The 25,584-nt window shown below is 38.0% G+C and overlaps 1 pseudogene; it reads right to left on the bottom strand.

Moving 5' to 3' along the window:
- Nucleotides 1–17,629, bottom strand: part of LOC131771080 (uncharacterized) — a 28,719-nt pseudogene extending 11,090 nt beyond the window's left edge.
- Between the last annotated feature and the right edge of the window lie 7,955 nt (nucleotides 17,630–25,584).

Raw genomic sequence — 25,584 nt, 5'->3', positions numbered from 1 at the left:
TTGCCTCACTCATAACACACTCTGTGCATGCACGTTCCAAGCAAATATTCCTGAATAAGATTTAACTGTGATGTACACATTCTAAAATGTCATTTGTGCAAAAAAGATGAAATTAAACATCTTTTTACTTTAAAATTTTTTTAAAGCTAATAAATAATGAAGTACTGATAGATTTTTAGGGGTTAGTGGTCAGTTCTTTCGATTATGTAAATTTTTAGAGAAGTTTTAATCGAATTAACCTCATTCCGCAAATCACAGTTCGTTTCCAACGCTGTAGAAAAAACACATTTGCAACACTTGTGTCAGATTTGTTTGAATCCCGCCGCTCTATTTTAAAATAACGTTTCGTAAGATATTACTGACTGGAAGTAGGCTCTCGTGCCTTTGAAACATTTATAATTCTAGTATTTACAATTTAGCAACTTTGATCTAAGAATTTTTCTTACAAGGAAAAGACCTCTAGTCGCCTTTAACATACAGCTGTACAATATTCCATCGGTTGAACTAAGCACAAGAGAAAGGAGGGTAAAAGTAGCAAAATGTGAAAAATCAAATTGGTCCGGTACAAGATTTTGCGAGGTTTCCAAGCTACTAGGAACAAATGAAGAATCTCGTTTTATTAATGCAAAATGCTATCCAATACATGCTACATTAACATAACTAGTATGATTTGGACGTGTTGACCAATGAACTCTTCTACTCTTACGGTTCATAGTCTCCGAACAGTTATCTGTCTCATTTCTAACAACCTTAACGTAATGAACTTTCATACCCCTGTTGTGGTCAATGTTAAGATAGATAGCATGACTGTCTTGAAAAGAATTTTTTGTGTCACAATCAGTACTGATGTGGCACTACGTGTGCTGATTGCAATGGAATACACTTAGAAAAATGCAGTATGAGTGTCATAATTTTGGAAAACTAAATCTCAGATGTGTTGATCAATCTACCTAGGCTGTTTCAATAACATGATTTATGTAACTTTCATATTGGTATTTAAACTTTGATATTGGTCTTTAAACTTTGATATTGGTCTTTAATTAGGGGAAACTATTGCACTATTTTGGAACCTGTTTTGAAAGCTACTCAAAAATGACTTCATTCTGTAAACCTGAACAATACCTACCAGTAGTTTTTACAGGTAAAGATTTTTCAAAATAAATATTGAGTGTTCATAAAGACCGTCAACAGAAATTTCGACAAAAACAGAAGCTTTCTAATATGATACCATTGCTAGCATGCAAATCAATAGACTTTCATTTTGTCGTGGAAATCCAAAGTAACGAGTGGATCATATGATTATATCATTTTTCGCTACGCACATAAAATTGTTTCATAATACTTTTCAACTGTTCTTATAAACAGAGTGAGTGTGCTTATCTATGCTGGCACAAAGCAAGTGCTATACAAAAGAACTATGCAATAACAAAAGCTGTTAAGCTTTACTGTATAGTCAGAAGGTGACTATATTTAAAAACCTGAAAAATGCATAACCTTTCGCCCTTACTTCAATTTCCCTTCATTTGTTTTCGTCTTAAAAGTGAGGGCAAATGATATCTCCTTTAAGGTCATCAAAGTTGATGTGACCCCACCCATCAGATTTCTTATCAACCAATCTGACTTGGGCGTATTAACCGACGAACTCTTTTACGTCCCAGCTCTTACGGTACATTGTCTCGTAACAGTTGCCTGTCTCATTTCTGACAACCTGCATGTAACAACAAACGTATTAAACAGTTTTAACCTTTGTTTCGATGAATGCTGACATCTCTATTATAACTGTACCATACAATAATTCAAATAAAACGTAATCTATCTCTATTGAAATCAAGACATTAAAGCATTGAATGTGCTGATTACAATGCTCTGCACTTCCGAAAAGAAAAAACAATCAAACAAACAAAGTAGCAACAACAACAAAAAAACATTTGTTTCAACGTTGTGTAAGCCAAAAGACAAAGAAAGTGTGCCAGACGCGAGGTTGGTTCCCTCGTAGGACCTCTCGCTCGAAAACGTAAAATGAACTTTGTATAAAGCAAAAATATATATAAAAGTAAAAAACAAAAACGTTTTCGAAACTAGATCATTTTCAGGGTCATCATCGTTTATCCTGATGATGACTTAGTGTCGAAAACGTTTGGCTTTTGTTTTTTAATTATATTTTTCCTTATAAATATCTCATTGCAAACCTAAACGAATCTCATGGATATCACGAAGCTCAAAATGGTTTCGCAATTTATCAAAAATCTCTAATACTTTGATAAATCTACCTACCTATCTTTGATTCAAAAGAATCAAAGGAAACATAATGGTCAAAGTAAATAATCTCACCTGGTTGTCGACAATAAGCTCAGCGCGTATATCATTTATGGTACATCCTCCACCGATGAGAAACGAGATATTCTTGCCAACGATACGGAAACAAGGAGAAATGAGGGTTCCCTGGGGTGGATCGCCACTTTCTGCATACAGCTTTCCTGCTGGATCGCTTTCGCTGGGTCGATTCTCAGCCCCTCCTATCCACCAGTCCCCTTGCTGCTGGGCGCTTTCTCTGTTGCGTGCTGCTGGATTGTCACCAAATGTTGGTTGCTGAATGAAAGCTGTGCCCGTCATTTCCCATCCATCGATTCCATCTTCAAAGTCAAGGAGATATGATGGGCCAATGTCACCCTATTCATTTCTGTATTGGCACTGATCACGTGCTTTATTTCATCGGTTCACGGTACATTTTACGGTAGTTTTTAAACGAACGTTTAAAAAGAAACACTTGAGTGATAGGTAGAGAGTCGATATATAAGACGTATGGAACAATGTAATATCTAATCTATGGAAAAATCACTCAATCTCACACGAAATAGGGTCAAAAAGTTTCTCGTGATGCGCGGTGCAATACTGAAGAATCACCCTAATTCAGTACAAGGACTGGAAGGCTAGTTTAAAAGTAATCCGACAAAATTATCACGCACAATAATTGTTTGCCGTCTGAAATAAGTCACTTTACCTCGATGCTGAAATGGGAATAATCTTGTTTACTCTGAAGGACAGATGAGCCTTGACTTTCGTCCGAAGCATTGTTTAACTCACAAATGTATTTCCCTCCTTGCGAAGGCCCCAAATTTATGGAAACACAATTGGGCTCCGTATAGCAAAGCACTTTACAGTCCGCTTGGTGGGGTACCTCTACAAGCCTGATTAAGTACCCCTCCAAGACTTAGTCTTGTATTGGTTCTTTGAAATCAATGGATCGACATTCGTCACCTGTTTAGTATTTATATAACAAAAGAGAATGGAATGATGAAGTTGAAATAAGGTTTCGGTTTAGAGAAAGAGGTTTCAATTGCAGGGTAATATCCCCAAAAAGTCAATTTGCCTCGAGAGACGCTAGATCATGGTTTCCTTCTGCCTTTTTTTGCTTTTTGTTTTTGTTTTGTTTTGTTTTGTTTTTTGTACTGTGTGAGAGTTTTCCTTGCTACGGTATCCCAGGAGATTGAAAGTTCTGCTTCAGTTTTTCAACAAAAAAGATTTTGCCTCAGCGGGTACCTCTGTAATTTTACCGTTAGATTTTGAACGTACACTGAAGCAAGTTGTGAGAAACAAAGGCGAGTTACCCGTCAGAGAGGAAAGCAAATAATTTACAACTCTATTAAAATCGATCCCAATGTAAATCACCCACTATTGGAAATTTGATCATCGCGTCAGATTTCGTCAACCGCGGCAAAAATGGGTATTTTGCAAGAAATTCTAATCGACAGAGTTCGATAGAACTCTCCTGTGACCAGACATAGCTAGTCCATCACTTACAAATTAAAAAAAAAAGTTCTATCAAGGAGGGGTATTCAAATTATGGAAATAAATTGAACGAATATCTGCAAAACAAATTTAAAACTTTGTCGACTTACCTGCAGAACATCCAGAGGATAACGGAATAATGACACCGCTATAAAAGAGAAAGTTTAAAAGTAAAACAGAAGCTTCCATACTCAGCCTGCACGTTTCCGCCATTCGCTTGTGTACTAGAATAAAAGATCACCAGTCACGCACTGAAACAACAGTTTACATCATTTTAACAACAACCAATCCTGTTCAGCTAAAGGCAAATATTGTTGTGGATTTAAATGCGTTTTGACATATGTTGACTCCAGTTGGCTTGTTCAACAGAATGTTCTCAAGGAGATGTTAGTGCTGTCGTTAATAGCTAAGACAGGTGCTCCTTAAATGGTTGTGGATTACGCAAGACACTGATCACAAAGATGCCAGCGGGGACCATTCATTAATTAGCTATTGTTTGAATTAATATATATATATATATATATATATATATATATATACAATTGAATTCAGTTCCCTGCCTTACTGAAGGTCTAGTCTGACAGCTTAAGCCATTATTTTTAGGTAAACTGTAATGAACGCAAAATAGCCTCATATTCATAATATTTTTATAGTGAATTGTATATAATATCACCAGGTGAATGACAATTTGCCTTTAAAATGTTTGTGAGCGCTTTAAATTAAAGATAATACCAGAACACCATTACTTTAAACAGGTTGATAAAAAGTTCACTCTAGCCTCTTACTAAATCGGAAAACCCATTGGCTGTCTTTTAAGTATCGTGCATTTATAATATGAGTTCGAGTTCCGCTTTTCCAAGCATCCCTAAATTTAATGATAATTACTATCTTCATCAGTGACGAGTGAATTCAAAACCTGCCCCCTTAAGTGTCTCGAGCAACGTTTTGATGGCGCCGAGACTTTTTCTAAAGGGTTTCATATAGATTCCTCTTTATTGGCCGATAATTCTCCACAAAATAAGCTTCATAAACAGTTTATTATTAAGATTTATGAGATGGCGCGTATAAACCTAAATATTCCGAACAGGTGGAATATCAAATTCATAATTCGAGCTCAAGAGAGAACAGTGAACAGAATTTCAACCATCTTTCTTTTACTCATACTTCTTTGGTTTCTAGCAAAAACTTGGATTAAATTCTCAGAATTATGACCGTGTTCGAGCAATGTGATAAATTCCTCTTAAACGGCACCTTATTACATATAAACAATACACCGACTGACTTGAGTAATATTTTTTCATTGTTTTATTTCAGTTTGACTTTGAATGCTTTGTTTGATTGAAACGATGTCAGATATGTGGAATCTCCTTGGGAGATCGAGCTCCAACTGTGGTAGAATAACAAGAAACCATAACTCACCGTTCCCAACATAGACGTGCTGATTGACGAAAGACAACTGGAGCAAGAAATGTTGCGACATAAGAAAAGTTGAAGTTAAACAGACAGCCAATTTCGTATTACAGGGAGTAGAGGGGATCGTCTTTGACCTCGTTTCCAGTTTAACCAATAACATAATTTCGAGTGCAGTTTTGTGTTAATAAGCACCAGCAAATTTTTCTAGGATATCATAATTACAGAAGCCCGGAGGGCGGGTGCAATTTATAGGCCTTGCTTATTTTCACCATATTGCACGAAAAGTGTTTCTATTACTTAGTAATTATTCCCTTGAAAAAAGCATCACAGACAGCGCACGCACAGTTTGTAATTTGCACTCGTTTTACGACGTTGGTCACGTTTTATATCCAAAAATGGACTCATTTTCAGCCGATCAAAAGCGCATAATTTTTTTCGTGTATCTTATCACTCACGTGGTAGAATGACTTTATCTTATGGTGACTAGCGAGTCTTCTTCGTTTAAGACGTCATAAAAGAAAAGACACTGAAAAAGGTTTTTAAATCGCCCAAGTCACGAAGACGCCGTTTGGTTTACACATCGTTTTATTACATCTCAATTCCGAAGCAAAGCGAAAGTAAGATTTGGAAAGATTAGTCGTTGTAAAGGGATAACCTAATGAAACAGAAGAATACAAGTCCAAAGTGTCGATATTTTGACGTGTATTTTTATTAGGAATAAAGTTTCTGTGTTCTAATTAACCTCTGCCTCACTCATAGCACACTCTGTGCACGCACGTTCCAAGTAAATATTCCTAAATAAGCTTTAAAATGAAAATTTCAATTACATGTTTCCATGGTTAAAACCAATTGTCCAAACTGTGATGTACACATTCTAAAATTATGTTTACACAAAAAAGATAAAATTAAACATATTTTTATTATGAAATTTTGTAAAGCTACTATATAACAAAGTGCTAATAGATTTTCAGCGGGTAAGTGATCAGTTTCTAAAATTTGCTGCGACGTATTTTACCTAATATTAAGAACTGCAAGACGCAAATGAGAACACTAACAAAGAGGGAAACAAGATAAAGTGATAAAGTATTTTCCATTATGTAAATTTGTAGAGAAGTCTTAATGGAATTAACTTCACTCCGCGAATCACAGTTCGTTTCCAACTTTGTAGACAAAACACATTTGAGGGTCTCCAATAGGGTTCTTTAATCCCACAATCCCGACTACAAAAATTTTCTTCTCAATCCCGTAATCCCAACAGTTTTTTCCGGCCAATCCCGATCCCGATCACACAATTTTGTCTTACTCCATTTCTAAACTTGGGAGGGCCATTTCGGTAGCAGATGACTTTCTCAACCAGTATCGATCCGTTGAAGTCTATGGTCACCGTACTGGCGTAGGTTTACCTCTTTTCACCAAAATAATGATATATTTTATTTTAGAAGTTTTCAAAGTTTTGCAGGAATAACGTATGCTAGTCACGGTAAAGACTTCCTTCCGTTAAACTTCAATCACGGACGAACGTGTTAATACGGACAGGTTGGTATCAAAGAAACGAATGACAATGTCAGCAAGTGCATAAGACACAAAAGATTACGGCCGCAATCTCATAGTTTCATAAGAAGAGAGGTAAAGAAAACTTCATTGAACACAATTCTGCTGTTGAAGCCAATACATCTTGGGAGGCGGGAACCTCTTCCGAGATGAAATCAGCTTCTAGTTCCAAAGATGGAATGTCACTATCATCACACGGGGAATCGAACTCTAATATTCCATCTTCCTCTTCGGCTTGTTTCCCGCTGTTTTCTTGCTGCTCCTCGAAGTCAGAGCGTTCGAGAGTGACCGGTTTGCCCGGCTAAATTTTTCTCTAATAGAGATACTACGGGAGAGTTACAACTCTTTCCGTCGTTGTTTCCTATCTGACAGGGCGCTGACGCACTGCTGCAACAAATGTTTACGCCCAGTCCCTTATTTTCTGTATGCTCTGTGGTGTCACCTTTAGAGGTGGTAACGGTTGAATTGCTGGGCATATATATAGGCATATGGGCTGGGCATATAAAGACATAATTCTGAGATTTGCTGGAGGCTTCTCAAGGCCGTTAAGCATTTCAACTGACGCAGCAGTCATAGATGCCTTGCTACCCTGTGGGATATTGAGGATTTTTGGTTAATTGGCAACTTCGCTTCTGATATACTTTTCATTGCCGCGCAATAATTGAAGAGTGTCGCTGAACAGCCCGACCGCCTCCTGAATGCTAGAGAGCCTGTTCGCCTGGTGCTTTTCGTGGACTGAGAAGATCAATTTCTTCAAAAATTCACGTCAACGGACATCCCGGCTCTCAGTTCGTTGAAGTGATTATTTCCCAAATCCCGATTCCCGTGTCCCGTTCGTAATAACAATCCCGCATCTCGCTCCCTTTTTACTTTAAATTCCCGGATCCCGGACTTTAAATAAGCCCAATCATGGATCCCGAAAATCCTATTGAGTACCCTCACATTTGTTTCTCTTTATTCCAGAACTGCACCACTTGACTCCCGCCAGTCTGAGCTGTTTTAAAATCACGTAACTTAAGATATTACTAACTGGAAGTAGGCTCTCGTCCCATTGAAACATTTCAAATTCTAGTATTTACAATTTAGCAACTTTGATCCAAGAATTTTGCTTACAAGGAAGAGACCTCTAGTCGCCATAAAGTTACAGCTGCGCAACATTTCATTGTTTGAACTGAGTACAACAAAAAGGAGGGTAAAAGTAACAAAATGTGAAAAATCAAAATGGTCCGATACAAGATCTTGCGAGGTTTCCAAGACTAAGAAGAAAGGGAGAACCTCGTTTTTAATTTGAAATGCTACCCATTACATACTACATTACCATGATCTGTGTGGCTTTGATACTGGCTTTCGCACGATAAGGGGACCTGTTACAATATATCGCAATTTTTTTTTACCTCTATAGCCCTAAATAGAATCTAATGGGAGTTTTTTCAAAGCGATGGATATCCAGTGTCCTTAAATACTCAGCCAAGAAATTTCTACACATCAAAAAAAGGTGGGTTTTTATATGATATGACTGCTAGGATATAAAGTAAGAGACTTCTTATAGTCACGGTAAACCAATTACAATCATGTTTTCCAATCCAAACGATCGGAAGACATGATTATGAAATGTTCTGTCTCGCACATAAAATTGTCTCAATGCTGGCGCAAAGCAAGTACTATAAAACGTCAAAAGCTGTTATAACCTTCTTTCAAGGTGACTACGTGCAAAATCCTGACTTGAAGGGGTGAGTTGGTTTCGACAGCCGTTAATCCTTTTTGCCTTCACTTCTACTTTAGTTAGCGAGGACAAATGATATCTCATTTAAGGTCATAAAAGTCATTGTGACCCCAATTAACAGATCTTTTATCAACTAGTCTGACTTGGGCGTATTGACCGATGAACTCTTCTACGTTGGAGCTCTTATGGTACGTAGTCTCCGAACAGTTACCTGACTCATTTCTGACAACCTTAATGTAATGATACAAACACAAAATCTTTTTCAAAATCCCTTGTTTCGATCAGTGCTGACGTAGGTAGCATGACTGTATTGAGAGGAATTTTTGGTGTCGCCATCAGTTCTAATATGGCATTGCGTGTGTTGATTGCAATGGATTGTACTTAAAAAATGCAGTATAAATTTCGCAATTTTGCAAAGCTAAATCTCAGAAACGTTGATCAGTCTACATAAGCTATTTCCATAACATAATTTCTGTAACTTCGATACTGGTGTTTAATTAGAGAAAACTATTGCAGTATTTTGGAAAATGACTTCAACCTGTAATCCTGAACAAAATCTATCAGGAAATTTTACAGCTATGAGTTTTTCAAAGTAAGTGTTTATTGAGTGTTTATAAAGACCTTCAACAGACTTTCATTTTGTCGTGGTAATCCAATATAATAAGTGGATGATATGATTATAGCATTTTCTGCCACGCGCATAAAATTTTTCATAATACTTTTCTACTGTTGCTATAAACAGAGTGAGTGTGCCTATCTATACTGGCACAAAGCAAGTGTTATACAAAAGAACTATACAGTATCAAAAGCTGTCAAACCTACTGTATAGTCACAAGGTGACTATCTGTAAAAACCGCTTATCTTTTGTGCCCTTACTTTCCCTTCAGTTGTTTTCCCCTAAATGGTGAGGACAAATGATATCTCCTTTAAGGTCATCAAAATTAATGTGACCCCAACTACCAGATCTCTTATCAACTAGTCTGACTTGCGCGTATTGTCCGATGAATTCTTTTACATCCCAGCTCTTACGGTACATTGTCTCGTAACAGTTGCCTGTCTCATTTCTGACAACCTGCATGTAACAACAAACATATCAAATAGTTTTAAACCTTTGTTTCGATGAATGCTGATATAACTGCCATGACCGTATCATACATTTATTCAAATTAAGAGCAACCTATTTCTATAGAAATCAAGGCAATACAGAATTGAATGTGCTGATTGCAATGCTCTGCACTTCAGAAAAAAACAAACAAACGAAAACAACAACAACAACAGAAAAACTCGTTTCAATGTTGTGTAAACCAAAGACAAAGAAAGTGTACCAGAGGCGAGGCTGGTTCCCTTGTGGAACCTTTCTTGACGAAACTCAAAATGAGCTATTCATAAAGCAAAAAGCACATTAAAATGTGAAACACAGGCGTTTTCGAAACTAGATTATTTTCAGGGTTACCATTGTTTATCCTGACGATGACCTAGTGTCAAAAACGTCTGGCTTTTTTTTAATACATTTTTTCCTTATAAATGGCTCATTGTAAACCTAAACGAATCTCATGGATATCACGAAGCTCAAAATGATTTCGCTATTTATCAAAAATCTCTGATACCTTGATAAATCTACCAAGGATGTTTCAAAAAAATCAAAGGAAACATAATGGTCAAAGTAAATGATCTCACCTGGTTGTCGACAATAAGCTCCGCACGAATATCTTTTATGGTACATCCTCCACCAATGAGAAACGAGATATTCTTGCAAACGATACGGAAACAAGGAGAAATGAGAGTTCCCTGGGGTGGATCGGCACTTTTTTGGTACCACCTTCCTGCTGGAACGTTTTCGCTGGGTCGATTCTCAGCCCCCCCTATCCACCAGTCCCCTTGCTGCTGGGCGCTTTCTCTGTTGCGTGCTGCTGGATTGTCACCAAATGTTGGTTGGTGAATGAAAGCTGTGCCTGTCATTTCCCATCCACCAATTCCATCTTCAAAGTCAAGGCTGCAAGCTGGTGAGAAAGAAAAAAGAGGAAGTGTTTATCCCGCTGAATACTCTACGACTATCATTCGATGTCGTAAATCTCGATTCCGTAAAGTTGTATTCAATTACTTTTATTGCAGTATGCGCCGGTGAACCCTGAAGGACATTTACAACGAAATCCTTTATCAGTGTATCCAGCTTGACATGTGCCATTGTTGTAACAGGAACTGCTGCTGCAGAGATTCTGTCAGAAACAAAATAAATTCCGTCTTATAAATAGTTTTGCGTAGCTCACATATTCGTCCATTGCTTTATCTTAAAGCTACATTAAAAGTGCATTATACCTAGACCATTTTACTTGCAAGCAATCGATCCTCTAATATGCAACTAACTGATCGTTTAATAGATAGACAGTTGAATCGCCTGAAAGATCAGTGATTGACTATTCCGAAGAAATGACCATATATAAGCTTTCTTAACTTCTTGTCTACGCTCTCGTTACGTCACTGCTAAAAGGATCGCCTAAAATAATATTTTTGGTCATATGAAATCAGTTCGAAGTACCTCAATGGCAACGTAGATATGACCCTCTTTACTTTGTAGGGCAGACGATCTTTTATTTCCTCCCGTAGCATTGTTTAACTCACAAATGAAGTTTCCTCCGTGAGTAGCAGGTCGAACATTTATGGACACACAATTAGGCTCCATATAACAAATTACTTTACGGCTGCCCTCATGAGGTACCTCCATACTTCTGATTACGTTTCCCTGCATGAGTTTGTCTTGTACTGGTTGATTCCACACAATGTGGCGGCATTCATCATCTGTTTCAGCAAATATCAAATCAGTATGAAAAAAGGGGTTCATATCATTGTTGACCTTTTGGTTTTGGATCGCATGCGCAGCAAAAGGAGCGAAGCACGTGGGGCAAAACTTTTCCTAGTAATTTTTTAATTATGATTTTGTATGATATTCATTCTTCTTGATTTATTTATTTATTTCACCTTGCTAAGCTTTGTAAAATACTGGCTGTTGTATATTATTATCAGTTTTTCTGAAGGTATGTGAAGAGGTAATTCGAGTTTCATGAACTGAGGATTTTATATTCAGAAACTACTGTTTACTTTACTTATGATCCAATATTGAAGCAATTATTAACCAAGGCAGTTTACAGAGTTGAGCTTATGCTATCCTTTCAATTATCAAATTTCGAAGGTTAAAAATACCTTCTTTAACGAAACAGTGTACAAAGAGGAAAAATTTCAGATGGAATCTAGACATCCTGACATCTAAAATCGCTTTAAACCGAGACCTCCGTAATATTTCTTTTAAGGAAAACTTCTCCACAAGTACCTTCTGGTTTGGGCATCAACACAGTATTATTGTTGCCCTTAAAGGCAGATAGAAATCTTCTGGTTGCTAGGAAAGGTTCTTCCTGTTTTGATTTTGATTGTTCTTCCAACTTGACGATTATCCTACTTGGACAGTTACTAGATGTATTATCTTTCAGTAAGCATACAATCTCTTAGCATATTCCCATTCCATCCTAAAGAAACTTAATTTACCTGAACACACACCACCATCTCCAGCTGATCCTTCCTTGCAACTACAACCGTAAGAACCATTTGTGTTTACACAGGTCGCATTCACACCACAAATGATGCTGGAATTTGCGCACTCGTCAATATCTAAAGAAAAAGGTTTATTAAGTTAATACGTGAGCTAAGGGAAAGCAATTTAAAAGCTGGATAAAGGATAAATTACTATTGGTAATGACTTAGACTACAAGTTAATTTGATTCTGACGAGAAATATGGACGGCTCTATAAATATTAGTTGTTATCATATCGCTGCCAGAACCTGTGGCCATTTTTAAGCGAATCCTGTCTTCTGATTGGCTACCTAAGCGGGTAAAATGGGCCATCACGCCCGCTCGGGATTGCACGGTTTAATCCCCCGCAAGAAAGAAAATTGCTTGGGGCGAACTTACAAGAGAGTTCGTAAGTTATGGACAGTGTCAGCAACGGAGTCGCAAAAAGCGGTAGAAGGCAGTCAAAGTAAAGAAAACTCTCGTGGGTTTATTGGGCTGCAAAAACAGTTGGCTCTCTATCCCGTCTCTTCAAAGTAACAAGTATTTTTTGATTCTCATTGAAGCAAAATCTTTTTGCCATGTGATAAATGCTTTATTGGCCAAGCTTGTTCGGTCAAGATGGCTTGATATTAGCCGAGGTCTTTTTTTAGCGTTTTTATGGACCGAGTCGAAACAAGTATGAGAGCTGCTGGTGTTGATGCAGTTGGCATTCGCGCCACAAAGGTGAACGCCTTTCCTGCTTTTAGCGATATCTGAGAGAAGATTTAAAAACACAGTTAAGTCTGAGCATCAGACCCCGTTCATTAATGATATCCACTCCCTCGGACATTGCAAGTCTAAAGTCTTAAGAAGAGTGTGAAAGAAAATCAACAAAATCAAATTCAAAACCTTGTCAAGTTAGCTTCGGAGCATCTAGAGGATAACAGAATAATCATATCGCTATAAAAGAAAAAAGATTAAAAGTGAAACGGAAGCTTCCAAGATTACCAGTCATGCACTGAAATAACAGTCTACATCGTTTTCACAGCAGCCATCTCTCCAGCTAAAGGCAAAAACATTTTGTGGATTTAAATGCGTTTTCGCATAGCAAAACTTGAACTGACTCCAGTTGGTCTACTTAACAGAATGTTCTCAAGAAGATGTTCGAGCTGTCGTTAATGGCTAGGACAGGTGCTCCTTCAATGATTGTGGATTACGCACGACGCTAGTCACAAAGACCCCAGTGTGGACCAATTATTAACTATCCAGCCAATCACACAAATGCAATGCGTAAAACACCTTCAGAATAGACATAGTTTGATGCTACACTGGTTTGCAGATTTAATGAATGTAACCGAAGAAGTTACAATTCATAGACCCAACGTTTCGACACTACTGTCTAGTGCCTTCATCAGGGGTGATCTAAACGCTGCAACAAGAGGTCCTTTTATATGATCACTAATTAGCGGCCTTTTTTCTGACGAGGTGTAAATAAGCGTCAGGAAGCAGACCGCCATCGCCACAAAGGTGAACGCCTTTCCTGCTTTTAGCGATATCTGAGAGAAGATTTAAAAACACAGTTAAGTCTGAGCATCAGACCCCGTTCATTAATGATATCCACTCCCTCAGACATTGCAAGTCTAAAGTCTTAAGAAGAGTGTCTTGTCCATTTAGGCGAGTAAAGGTCTTTGGGTGAGAATAGTATTGGTAAGAGCCTAGCAGCCAATGCTCAACAGATACCTTACCAACCACATACATTGAAAAGAAAACGGAAATATAAATTTTTGGTCAGAGGTAGTGCAGCTTAACCGCCAAGATGAAAGGTCAAAACATAGGAAACTAAGGAATGACCACTTTGCGTTCCTGCATAACATAGACAGTAAAGAGAGAACAAGTTGACATTCTCCAAAGAACAGAGGAAGCAACGAAGACAAATGAAATGAAATATAATAGAATGTGGTAACTCTGACCAGGAAGGATAACTAACTCAATCTTTGGAAGAAAAGCTTTCAGGAAATCCAAAATGGGGAAGCAACCAAAAGTCGGATCCGACTGATAAAATGCGAATTCCTAATCCTAAGCTGAGGTAAAGAACGAATCAGCTGGAAGAATGCGGCAGACGTACTTCGCTGACGATGGTGCAAAGAAGATACATTCTATGTGATGCAAAGTAAGTTCATCATACCTATGCATACATGCCCAGTTCCGTTGTATCCCTCCTTGCATGTGCATTCATACGAGCCATTAGTGTTTACACAGGTCGCATTCACACCACAAATGATGCTGGAATTTGCGCACTCGTCAATATCTAAAGAAAAAAGATAACGTAAGCTAAGGAAAGTAATTCAAAAGGTTGATAAAGGATAATTTACTTCTGGCAATACTTAGACTACATTTTAATTTAATTCTGACGAGAAATATGGACGACTCTATCAGTATTAGTTGTTATTATATCGCTACCAGTGCCCTTGCGCATTTTGAAGCGAATCCTGTCTTCTGATTGGCTACCTGAGTGGATAAAATGGGTCCATCATGCCCGCTTGGGATTGCACGGTTTAAGTCTGCGCAAGAAAGAAAATTGCTCGGAGCGAACTTACAGAAGAGTTCGTAAGTTATGAACAGTGTCAGCGACGGAGTCGCAAAAAGCAGTAGAAGACGGTCAAAATAAAGAAAAGTCGTGGGTTTATTGGGCTTCAAAAACAGTTGGCTCTCTTTCCCATCTCTTGAAATAAACAAGTATTTCTTGATTTTTAACAAAGCAAAATATTTTTTCTATGTGATAGATCCTTTATTGACCAAGCTTGTTCGGTTAAGATGGATAGACATTGGTTACGTTTTGTTTTCAGCGTTTTTAAGGCCGAAACAAAACAATTGCAAGAGCGACTGGTGTTGGTATTCGCGTCACAAAGGTGGCTGCCTTTCCTGCTTCAGCATTAGACCCCGTTCGTTGATGATATCCACTCTTGTGGAGAATAGAACTCCCTCGAACATCACAAGACTCAAGTGCCAAGAAAAGTGTCTTATCCAATTAGGTGAGCAAAGGTTTGTGTGAGAGTAGTATTGGAAAGAGCCTCGCAGCCGATGCTCGACAGATATTCTTACCAACCACAAATAAATTTTTGATCGGCGGGCTTAACGGCTAAGATGAAAGGTCACAACAGACCATAAATAGACTGTGGGAAGCTAAAAGAGAGAAGAAAGAAAGTGGAAGAAAAGCTTTCAGGAAATACAAAATGGGGAAGCAACCAAGAAAAGTTTCGGATTCGACTGACAAAATGCCAGTTCCTAACCGTAAGCAGAGGTTAAAACGAAGTAAGTTCATCATACCTGTACATACATGTCCAGTTCCATTGTATCCCTCCTTACATGTGCATTTGTACGAGCCATAAGTGTTTGAACAGTTTGCATTCACGTCACAGCGCAAGATATCACTCTTACATTCATCGATGTCTGGGAGATAAATGGTAAATAATGAAAGAATAGATGAAATAGAAATTAACAGAAAAAAACAAAAAACTAAAAAAAAAATTTTTTTGACAGGTATAGGTTGAGATAAAATGAAATAAGCTAACCTCCAGTCCCCAAGTTCATATCGCAAAACATCAACTCTGTCTTTCCATTACCAGTTGGATTCAGCCAGTACTTGTTGCTAGTGGAATCTTTTCCCTCACTTGCCTTTATTTCTTGGCAAGACATTGCCGGTAATTCCAGAATAGAACCCAGAGGTGCTGCAATACATAAAAGATTGCAAAATTAATTCGTGGGATAACTACTTAGATAATTTGCAAAAATTTTAAGTTTTGAGCTCGGTAGAAATAGAGAAAGATATTTTTCGTATTGTCACGAGCGTGGGACAAATAAAAAGTTCTGAGTTCCCATGAGGAATCGAACCTCAGACCTTCGGTTTCCGCGCTCCGATGTACCACTGAGCCTCAGAGACTCTAAGGTGGGCGAGGCCCATTACGAAGTTCATACATGACGCACGTCCAGCATACTGCCAGAATGTCGACAGCGTCCTGTTTTTCTAAATAGAATATGAGAGATAGTAGGTAATTTTCTCTTAGTCCCACGCTCGTGACAAGACGAAAAACATCTTCCTCTATGTCCATAAATGTATCTAACTCACTGAAATGTGGTGGAGTATTTCATTCGAATTTTTCTTACCTTACTCTGAAAGCGAAGGGTAAAACGGTTATTAAAGCATGTTAAAAATACTATTAAATATGAAAACATCAAAGGTAAATATCATTTATGAATAACTTGACGTTTTAACAAATTCGACCTTCTTTTCCCCACTTTCATTTCTCTTAGATAAGCATCAGAACTAACATTTTTTTCAAATGTGTTAAAACACAGAAGCAGTAAGATAAGTTTATCGGAAAAACCTAACTCAACATTTTTCTTGAAAATGAAGTTTGTTAAAAAAAAAACTGTAAATGTCCTAAGGAAGCACCTGTCAGGGTTGCTCACGGCGACACCGTTAAAAGACAGAAACTTTCAAGCAAAACACGATATAAAAATAAAAACAACATCTTGAGGTTAGAATTCGAACCCATACGTGATAGTCTTCCCAAAACATTCCTCGTGAGGGCCGTACGCGATCATGAGAACAGAGCTGGAAAAACTTGCATGAGCTGGCTTACGGTCCGGCGTGATGTAATATGGTAAAATTGTCAGCCAGAAGAAGATCGACAGTCTTAGGATAAAACGCTCCTTGTCTGAATCGGGTCGTGCCGGAGCCGAAAACACTTTGCTCTCAGTCATAACGTGCGAACGAGTAGGGCCTTCTCACTGCATCAGCAACTACATACCGCGCTATAAAATATACTTTATGAGTAAATCTTTCCTAGTCGACATTCTTGAACTTAAAACATACCCCTTCCGTTTAAACGCCGGATATGAAACCAACCAGGGGCCAAGCGAAAACTTTCAGGCCTCGCCTCTTTGGTGCGGTTGTTCAATTCGCAGATCTTCTCCTTTCTGTTGTAGTTATAGCTTTGGCAGGTAATTTCTTGTCCACACCGAATATCACAGATGTGAGGAGCTAATGCTGAAACCCTTTTAAACACGAACTTCTCAAGTTTCATGCCTTGAATGTTGATCTCCATCCTGCACTGTTCATTAGCACATACGCGGCCCACGAAAAAAGCCAAGATAAAGAAACAAAAATATTGCCACAGCATTTTTCCTGTAAGAATAAAGAATTAATCCATGCTTAGCGTGCATATATGGCGTTGTGGATGCATATAGAGAGTTTAGAGAGCACGAAGTGCAGCCGAGAACAACTCTAGCCTCTTGGGAAACTATTTTTTTTAAGTCTTTCCTTTTTGTTTTTTGGTGACATTTTTAACTGCTCGAGGGATTCTTATCCAGAAATCATGAGTTTGAGATTTTTAAAGCATTAATTTTAAAATAACATCAGGTTTTTTAGCCATTCCTCCCTAATTTAACATCAAAACTGATGAAAAGAAAGCTTCCTTACCCTTAAAGAGAAAATTAAAGCACAGCCATTTGAGGTGTTCTTCGGAGTGGATCACCATCTGGAAAGTTTGCATTTTGAAGTTGTTCAGTGGCTGTTTTAATTGTTTAAATTAAAAAAAACCAAACACAAAAACGAAAGTCTAGTTTAACAGCTTGAGCCTCTGTTTTCTGGCAAACTGTTATGAATGCAAAATAATCTCATATTCATAACATCAGTTTGATTGTATATTGTGAATAATATCACCGGGTTATTGATAATTTGCCCCTAAATTGTTTGTGATCGCCGTAAATTAAAGATAATACAAGAACACCATCACTTTTGAGCAGGTTGATAAAAACTTAACTATAGCCACTTATAAGGCCAGAAAAACCCCAGCCGTCTTTAAGCATTCTGCATCCACAAAATGAGTTCGAGATCCGCTTTTCCAAGTATCCCATAACAAATGTCATTTAATGAAAACCTTTACTACCATCTTCATCAGTAACGAGTGAATTCAAAACCTGCCCTTTAGGTGTCCTTAAAGGGTTTTATACAGATTCCCCTATATTAGCCGATAAATATCCACTTAAAGATTGAAAATAAGTTTAATAGATAATTTTTTTTATCATGATTCATGAGATGGCGCGTACATGTTTAAATCTAGATATAAACCACTTTCCGAACAGGTGGAATTCAAAATGCAAATATAAAATTATCATAATTGGAGCTCAAGAGGAAACAGTGAACAGAAGTCTAACAATCTTTGCTTTACTCATACTTCAGTTTTTTCACCAAAGAAAGATTTTGCCTCAGCGGGTACCTCTGTAATTTTTCCGTTAGATTTTGAATGTATACCGAAGCAAGTTGTGAGAACCAGAGGCGAGTTACCCGTCGAAGAGGAAAGCAAATAATTTACATCTCTTTTAAAATCGATCCCAATGTAAATGAACTACTATTGGAAATTTTGATCACTGCGTCAAATTTCGTCAACTGCGGCACAAATGGGTATTTTGCAAGATATTCCAATTGGGGATAATCTTGATAGAACTCTCCTGTGGCCAGACATAGCCGGTCCATCACAAAGTTCTATTTAGAGGAGATATTCAAACTATGGAAATGAATTGAAAGAAAATCAACAAAATCAAATTCAAAACCTTGTCAAGTTAGCTTCGGAGCATCTAGAGGATAACGGAATAATCATATCGCTATGAAAGAAAAAGATTAAAAGTGAAACGGAAGCTTCCAAGATTACCAGTCATGCACTGAAATAACAGTCTACATCATTTTCACAGCAGCCATCTCTCCAGCTAAAGGCAAAAACATTTTGTGGATTTAAATGCGTTTTCGCATAGCAAAACTTGAACTGACTCCAGTTGGTCTACTTAACAGAATGTTCTCAAGAAGATGTTCGAGCTGTCGTTAATGGCTAGGACAGGTGCTCCTTCAATGATTGTGGATTACGCACGACGCTAGTCACAAAGACCCCAGCTTGGAACAATTATTAACTATCCAGCCAATCACACAAATGCAATGTGTAAAACACCTTCAGAATAGACATAGTTTGATGCTACATTGGTTTGCAGATTTAATGAATGTAACCGAAGAAGTCACAATTCATAGACCCAACGTTTCGACACTCCTGTCTAGTGCCTTCATCAGGGGTGATCTAAACGCTGCAACAAGAGGTCCTTTTATATGATCACTAATTAGCGGCCTTTTTTTCTGACGAGGTGTAAATAAGCGTCAGGAAGCAGACCGCCATCGTCACGATTTAAAGGAGCGTGGGCGGAGTTAAGGTGCCAAGCCTCCAAACAAATGCGCTGGTGGTAACGCCGATTAGTGGTGATAATTTTAGAATTATCCCACCCAATTGTATGGTTGGTTAGGCAAGTATGCTCCGATAAAGCTGAATTTTCCTTTTTGCAAAGAAAAACCGCTTTTTGGTGCTCTTTTAACCGTGTACCAAACTGGCGTTTGGTCTGTCCGATGTATTCGTTGTCACAGTCATTGCAAGGAATAGAATAATGGCGTCGGTTCGTTGTTCTTTCGTGACAGGATCCTTAGGTTTGGCGAAAATATGCCCTAAAGTCTGAAAAGGTTTTTGAGCAACTTTAACGCTTTTTCGCCAAAACTAAGGATCCTGTCACGAAAGAACAACGAACCGACGCCATTTATTCTATTCCTTGCAATGACTGTGACAACGAATACATCGGACAGACCAAACGCCAGTTTGGTACACGGTTAAAAGAGCACCAAAAAGCGGTTTTTCTTTGCAAAAAGGAAAATTCAGCTTTATCGGAGCATACTTGCCTAACCAACCATGCAATTGGGTGGGATAATTCTAAAATTTTCACCACTAATCGGCGTTACCACCAGCGCCTTTGTTTGGAGACTTGGCACATTAACTCCGCCCACGCTCCTTTAAACCGTGACGATGGCGGTCTGCTTCCTGACGCTTATTTTCACCTCGTCAGAAAAAAGGCTGCTAATTTGTGATCATATAGAAGGACCTCTTGTTGCAGCGTTTAGATCACCCCTAATGAAGGCACTAGACAGGATGTCGAAACGTTGGGTCTATGAATTGTAACTTCTTCGGTTACATTCATTAAATCTGCAAACCAGTGTAGCATCAAACTATGTCTGATTGTCCACCTGGTTGCCGTGTGAACTTTAATATACCTTCAGAATAGTTCTATTCAGGCAAACCGACTTTAAAGTCTTTGACATTTTAACTTTTCGAGCGATTGTTTTCTAAGGAATTACTTAAGCATTAATCAGGCATTAATTATTGCATAATATCCAGGTTTACAGCCATTCCTCCTAAACTATACAACAAAACTGGTGAAAAGAAAGGTCCCTTTCCTTTAAAGAGGAAATTAATGGACAGCCATTTGAGGTGTTCTTTAGCAAGGACCATCATCCGAAAATTTTCTATTTTAAAGTTTTTGGTTGTTGTTATGAAGCTATTGTTTAAATAAAACAAAACAAAACGAAACAAAAACGAACATGTAATTGAATTCAGTCCCCTGCCTTCCTGAAAGTGTAGTCTGACAGCTTGAGCCACTGGGTTTTGGTAAATTGTGATGAATGCAAAATAGCCTCATATTCATTATATTTTGATTGTGAATTAAAAATGATAACACTTGGCACGCTTAGAAATTATTGCTCGAAATTGGGCCAACTTTCAATTTGGCCGCGCGTGACCTGGGGTAAAGTTTTCCAAAATCCAAGATGGCGGACAGCTCTGAACCCACCGAAGAGGAACTAATATTTTCAATAAAAAAAGCCCTTTAGCATAGCAAGTCAGAATTTGAGCGAAGAATTTCGAATGGGCATAAATGGAGGGATCTAGATATCACATTCAACCGGCTAAACAAGGTTGCTGAATTAGCTGTGAAAGGAAACTTTGGAGCAATTCGAGAGCGACCTAAATATAAACTTGGCGAACTGTATCCAATGCTACAGCGTCGCATGATTCGGGCGAAATGTGCCATTGATCGCCGGCTATCACCAAGGATGAGTAAAGTGCACCCGTGGATGGTAATTTTTGATCTCCCTATGGCACAGGAGGTTTTTAACATTTTACATAAGGACGTTCTTGGTCTAACAAGGTATGGTTTAGAGGTAGAAGAGAAGCCAGGTTCTGTAACAATTACTTTTTTCAGTCTGAGAAGACTATGTCATTTGTTTGACAAATTTATGGACTGTGGTGGATTTATCAAGCAGCTTGGCGAAGGAAAGGGACAAGTCAAGCTCATTGTCAGCCAAGAAAAAAAAGGAGTGATGATCTACAATGCAAAAGCAGAGTGTTTGCAAGCAAAATTTTACTATGGCTATTGGAATTCGTTTGGTATCAGCCAACACTAAATACAGAAATCACCAGTTTATTTTGGAAACCGACATTGCTTAACTGTTGTGTTGAATGGTGTGAGCTACTCAAAGAAAAGACACCAGTAAAACAAGGAAATAGTAAAACACTATCAAATAGCAGTATTCATTCTGGATGTTATAATGCCTCCACATGATCATATAAGCTTAAATAAGGCAAACCACTACTATAAGCGCTGAAACTTATAAACTTATTATGGTTACGAGAAGGGTTACCGGTTACCTTGCTACCAGGTAGACTCGCCGCCAGTGAACTCGCCACCAAGGAACAATCTCGCCACCGACGTACTCGCCACCAAGCGAAGTCTTCTCGCCACCAACCACCAATAAAGAGATAAACTAGAATAAAGTAGTCGAGGAGAGTAGGATGTTCGAACGAGCACAATTCAAATCGGCCGATACGTTTGTGCGCTTGTCTGTATTTAAATTATGACCTTCAGCGACGTGTTAGATGTGTTCCGTTCCTAACTCATTGACATCAAAACGTATCGTGTTTGTCTTTTGCACGTAAGCGAGGAGAAATTGCAAAACTCGATGCGAGGAATAAAAACTTACTTCGGTTTCGAACGTGCTATCGACAACATACATTTATAAAGTTTGAGTACAGACAAGCAAACAAACTTATCGGTTTCGAACGTGCTTTCGACAACATACGTTTATAAAGTTTGAGTACAGACAAGCGAACAAACTTATCAGCCGAACATCTTACTCTCCTCGACTAATCTCTTTATTGGTGGTTGGTGGCGAGAAGACTTCGCTTGGTGGCGAGTACGTTGGTGGCGTGATCGTTCCTTGGTGGCGAGTTCGCTGGTGGCGAGTCTGCTTGGTGGCGAAGTAACTGGATACCACGAGAAGTATGTAGACAGAGAAAACTTCTCATATATTATGACATGAAGTTACAGTTGATAATTTTAAAAGCAAGCAGAGGTATAACTTTAGCCAAGAGCAGACTTAAAAGGCCTCTCAAAATGCACAATCAGGATTAACTCATGACAATTTCATACTTTAGGCCCTCCTTGGTAGGGGCATTCCCCTCTTTGCTGACTTTGTTTTTTCAGCCATGTATTATACAGATTATATAATTATACATAGTTCAATTTGAATTTTTATATTAACTTCTAAATGTTTTTCCTCCAGGTGATTGAATTAAATGAGGAAGAACTTCTTTAATTTTAATCAATGAAATTGAACCTTATGGTTTTGAGCAGTATGTAAACAGAGAAAACTTTGGGTTCAATATAATCAGTTACAGTTAAATATAAACTTACATTTACCTCAACTCCTTATTCATGAAAATGTTACAAGGCATGAAAAATAAAACAGTTGTTTTATAAGTCCTTAAACAGCTGGGGTTCATTGTGAGTCAAAGCACAGTTACACTTAGAATGCTTCTAAAAATATCACTCAATGTTTTGAGGATTAACTCAACTGATGGAGTACCTGTTTTAGTGCTCTTCCCTGTGTGCCTCATGACAAGTGCAGACCTCCCTTGCATGTACTTTACCTTTCCAATGACCCCTCCAGCATAGAGCAATGATAATGACCGGATAAAATTTTCATTACTTTTCTCGTATTCTTGTGCTTCCTTCTTTATTTCCATCAGAGTGGCCTTTTTCAATTTTTTAGATGAGGAGAGATACTTGGCAACATCAGTTGCTTTGCTATACTTAAGGACAGTGGAGACCATGCCCTCTAGAGCAGGAGCCCTGTCCTCCATACTCCCTCCATTGATCTCTGTTGCAGCAATTAAGGTTTCCAATTACCTCCGTTGGGCACTTCGTCAAGGTAAGTTCAGTTTACCATCATCAGAAAGTTCAGAGGGATTCTTTTTGCGCGCAGTGGAGGTGTTTTTTGAAATTACAAATGCACTTGAACGTGGTGTTATCTCGAGCTGATTCATGCATTCTTGTACTTTCTCACTCTTTTCTTGAAGACGCTTATTTCTCTTTTTTAATGCCGACAACTTCTTACTTTTTGATAAATATTCATCACGGAGGTTACATTTTTCCCTTGCCAACTCACCGAGTGGAAATCGGCTTCTCGCAGAACATTTAGGAGACCTCCAAAGAGGTTTCTTCTTGGTTCCCATACAAGCTCAAACTTGAGCCCAAAATTTAATGGCCTACGGTCAAATGCAAAGATTTTTACTAATTTTTCAAACAAAAATTCACCCTCTGAAGCTCACAATATTAACCATATTTTCCACAGAAACGAAAGACAAATACCTTTTCTAGGGAAGTATGGTTTTACTTTTTCAAAATTGGGTGGCAATAAACTCAAATATATCACTTTCAAAAGTCCACTAGAACCAGAAATTTCTGAACTTATAGATGGTGTCGAAGTGCTTTTTCACAACCGCCGTAAACTGAACGCTATATGGTAAACAAGGTATCAAAAGAAAGCTTTTCCCTCGAGGATTTCGGATTTTGCGGCTAGAAGTTGTGTACTCGTACCATTCCCCCCACAAAGGGGGGGAAGCCTGGCGAATTTTTACTCTTCGCGCGCGAGGAAAATGGCCGCGCCAAATTTTGAACAAGAGGACTGGGGAAAGCGGGACATTTACTTGGCCCAATTTTAGGCAATAATTTCCAAGCGTGTTGGTGAGTGATAATTTGCCCCTAAATTGTTCGTGACCGCTGTAAATTGAAGATAATAACAGAACCATCACTGTTAAACAGGTTGATAAAAAGTTCACTTTAGCCTTTTGTCAAATCGGAGAACCGATCAGCCGGCTTTAAGCATTATGCATCCGAAATATGAGTTCGCGTTCTGCTTTTCCAAACTTTGAAAAATTTGCAAGCGCTTATTTTCATAAAATTGCACGAGAAGTGTTGCTAATTACTTGCTAGTTATTCACTTCGAAAAAAGCATTACAGAAAATCAAGCAGAAGAAATTTTGACAGTGCGCGCACTGTTTATAGTTTGCACTCGTTTTACAACTTGTTTTCAGCCAATCAGAAGCGAACACATTGTTCATGTATGTTATTATTCACGTGGCAAAAAAACTTGATCTTACAGTGTACTAGCGGGTCTTTGTTCGTTTAAGACGTCATAAAAGAAAACGGATGCTGAAAAATGTCTTTACATCGTCCAAGACACGAAAACACTGTTTTGTTAACCCATCGTTTTATTACATTTCTTCAATTCCGAAGCAAAGCGATCAATGGAGTAAGGTTTGGAAAGATTTCATTGTAAAGTGAAAACCTTATGAAACAGAAGAATACAAGTCCAAAGTGCCGATGTTTTGGAGTGCATCTTTATTAGCAATAAAGTTTCTGTATTCTAATTAACCTTTTCCTCACTCATAGCAGACTCTGTGCTTGCACGTTCCAAATAAATATTCCTGAATAAGATTTAAAATGAAAATTTCAATGTTGTGTTTCCATGCTTAAAAACCGATTGACCAAACTATTATCTACACATTCTAAAGTAATATTTACGCAGAAAAGATAAAATTAAATATCGTTTTACTTTAAAAATTTGTAAAGCTGATAAACAATGAAGTACTGATACATTTTCAGAGATCAGTTTCTACAATTTACTACGATATAACTTACAGAAGATTAAGAACTGCAAGACCCAAATATGAAGTATGGCAAGGAGGCAAACAAGAAAATGTGATAAAGTTTTCTCGATTATGTAAATTTTCTAGAGACGTTTTAATCGGATTAATTTCACTCTGCAAATCATAGTTCGTTTCCAACTTTGCAGGCATAACATAAATGCTTTTCTTTATTCTAGAAATGTGCTTATCTGCAACACTTGTGTCAGGTTTGTTTGACTCCCGCCAGTCTGAGCTATTATAAAATCACGTTTCGTAAAATATTACTAACTGGAAGTAGGCTCTCGTCCCATGGAGACATTTAAAATTCTAGGTTTTACAATTTAGTAACTTTGATCCAAGAATTTGCTTACAGGGAAGAGAACTCTAGTCGCCATAGCTTACAGCTGTACAACATTTCATTAGCTGAACTAAGTACAGCAGAAAGGAGGGTTAAAGTAACAAAATGTAAGAAATCGAAATGGTCCGATACAAGATCTTGCGAGGTTCCCAACCTAATGAGAACAAATAAAGAACCTCGCTTTATTAATGCAACATGCTACCAAATACATGCTACATTAACATAACTAGTCTGACTTGGACGTATTGACCAATGAAGTCTTCTATGTTTCAGCTCTTGTGTTACATATTCTCCGAGCAGCTACCTGTCTCGATTC

Source organism: Pocillopora verrucosa, chromosome 9, assembly GCF_036669915.1.
Source record: "Pocillopora verrucosa isolate sample1 chromosome 9, ASM3666991v2, whole genome shotgun sequence".
NCBI lineage: Eukaryota > Metazoa > Cnidaria > Anthozoa > Scleractinia > Pocilloporidae > Pocillopora > Pocillopora verrucosa.
The sequence above is the reverse complement of the archived record's forward strand: the minus strand, read 5'-3'. Positions and strand labels throughout refer to the sequence as shown.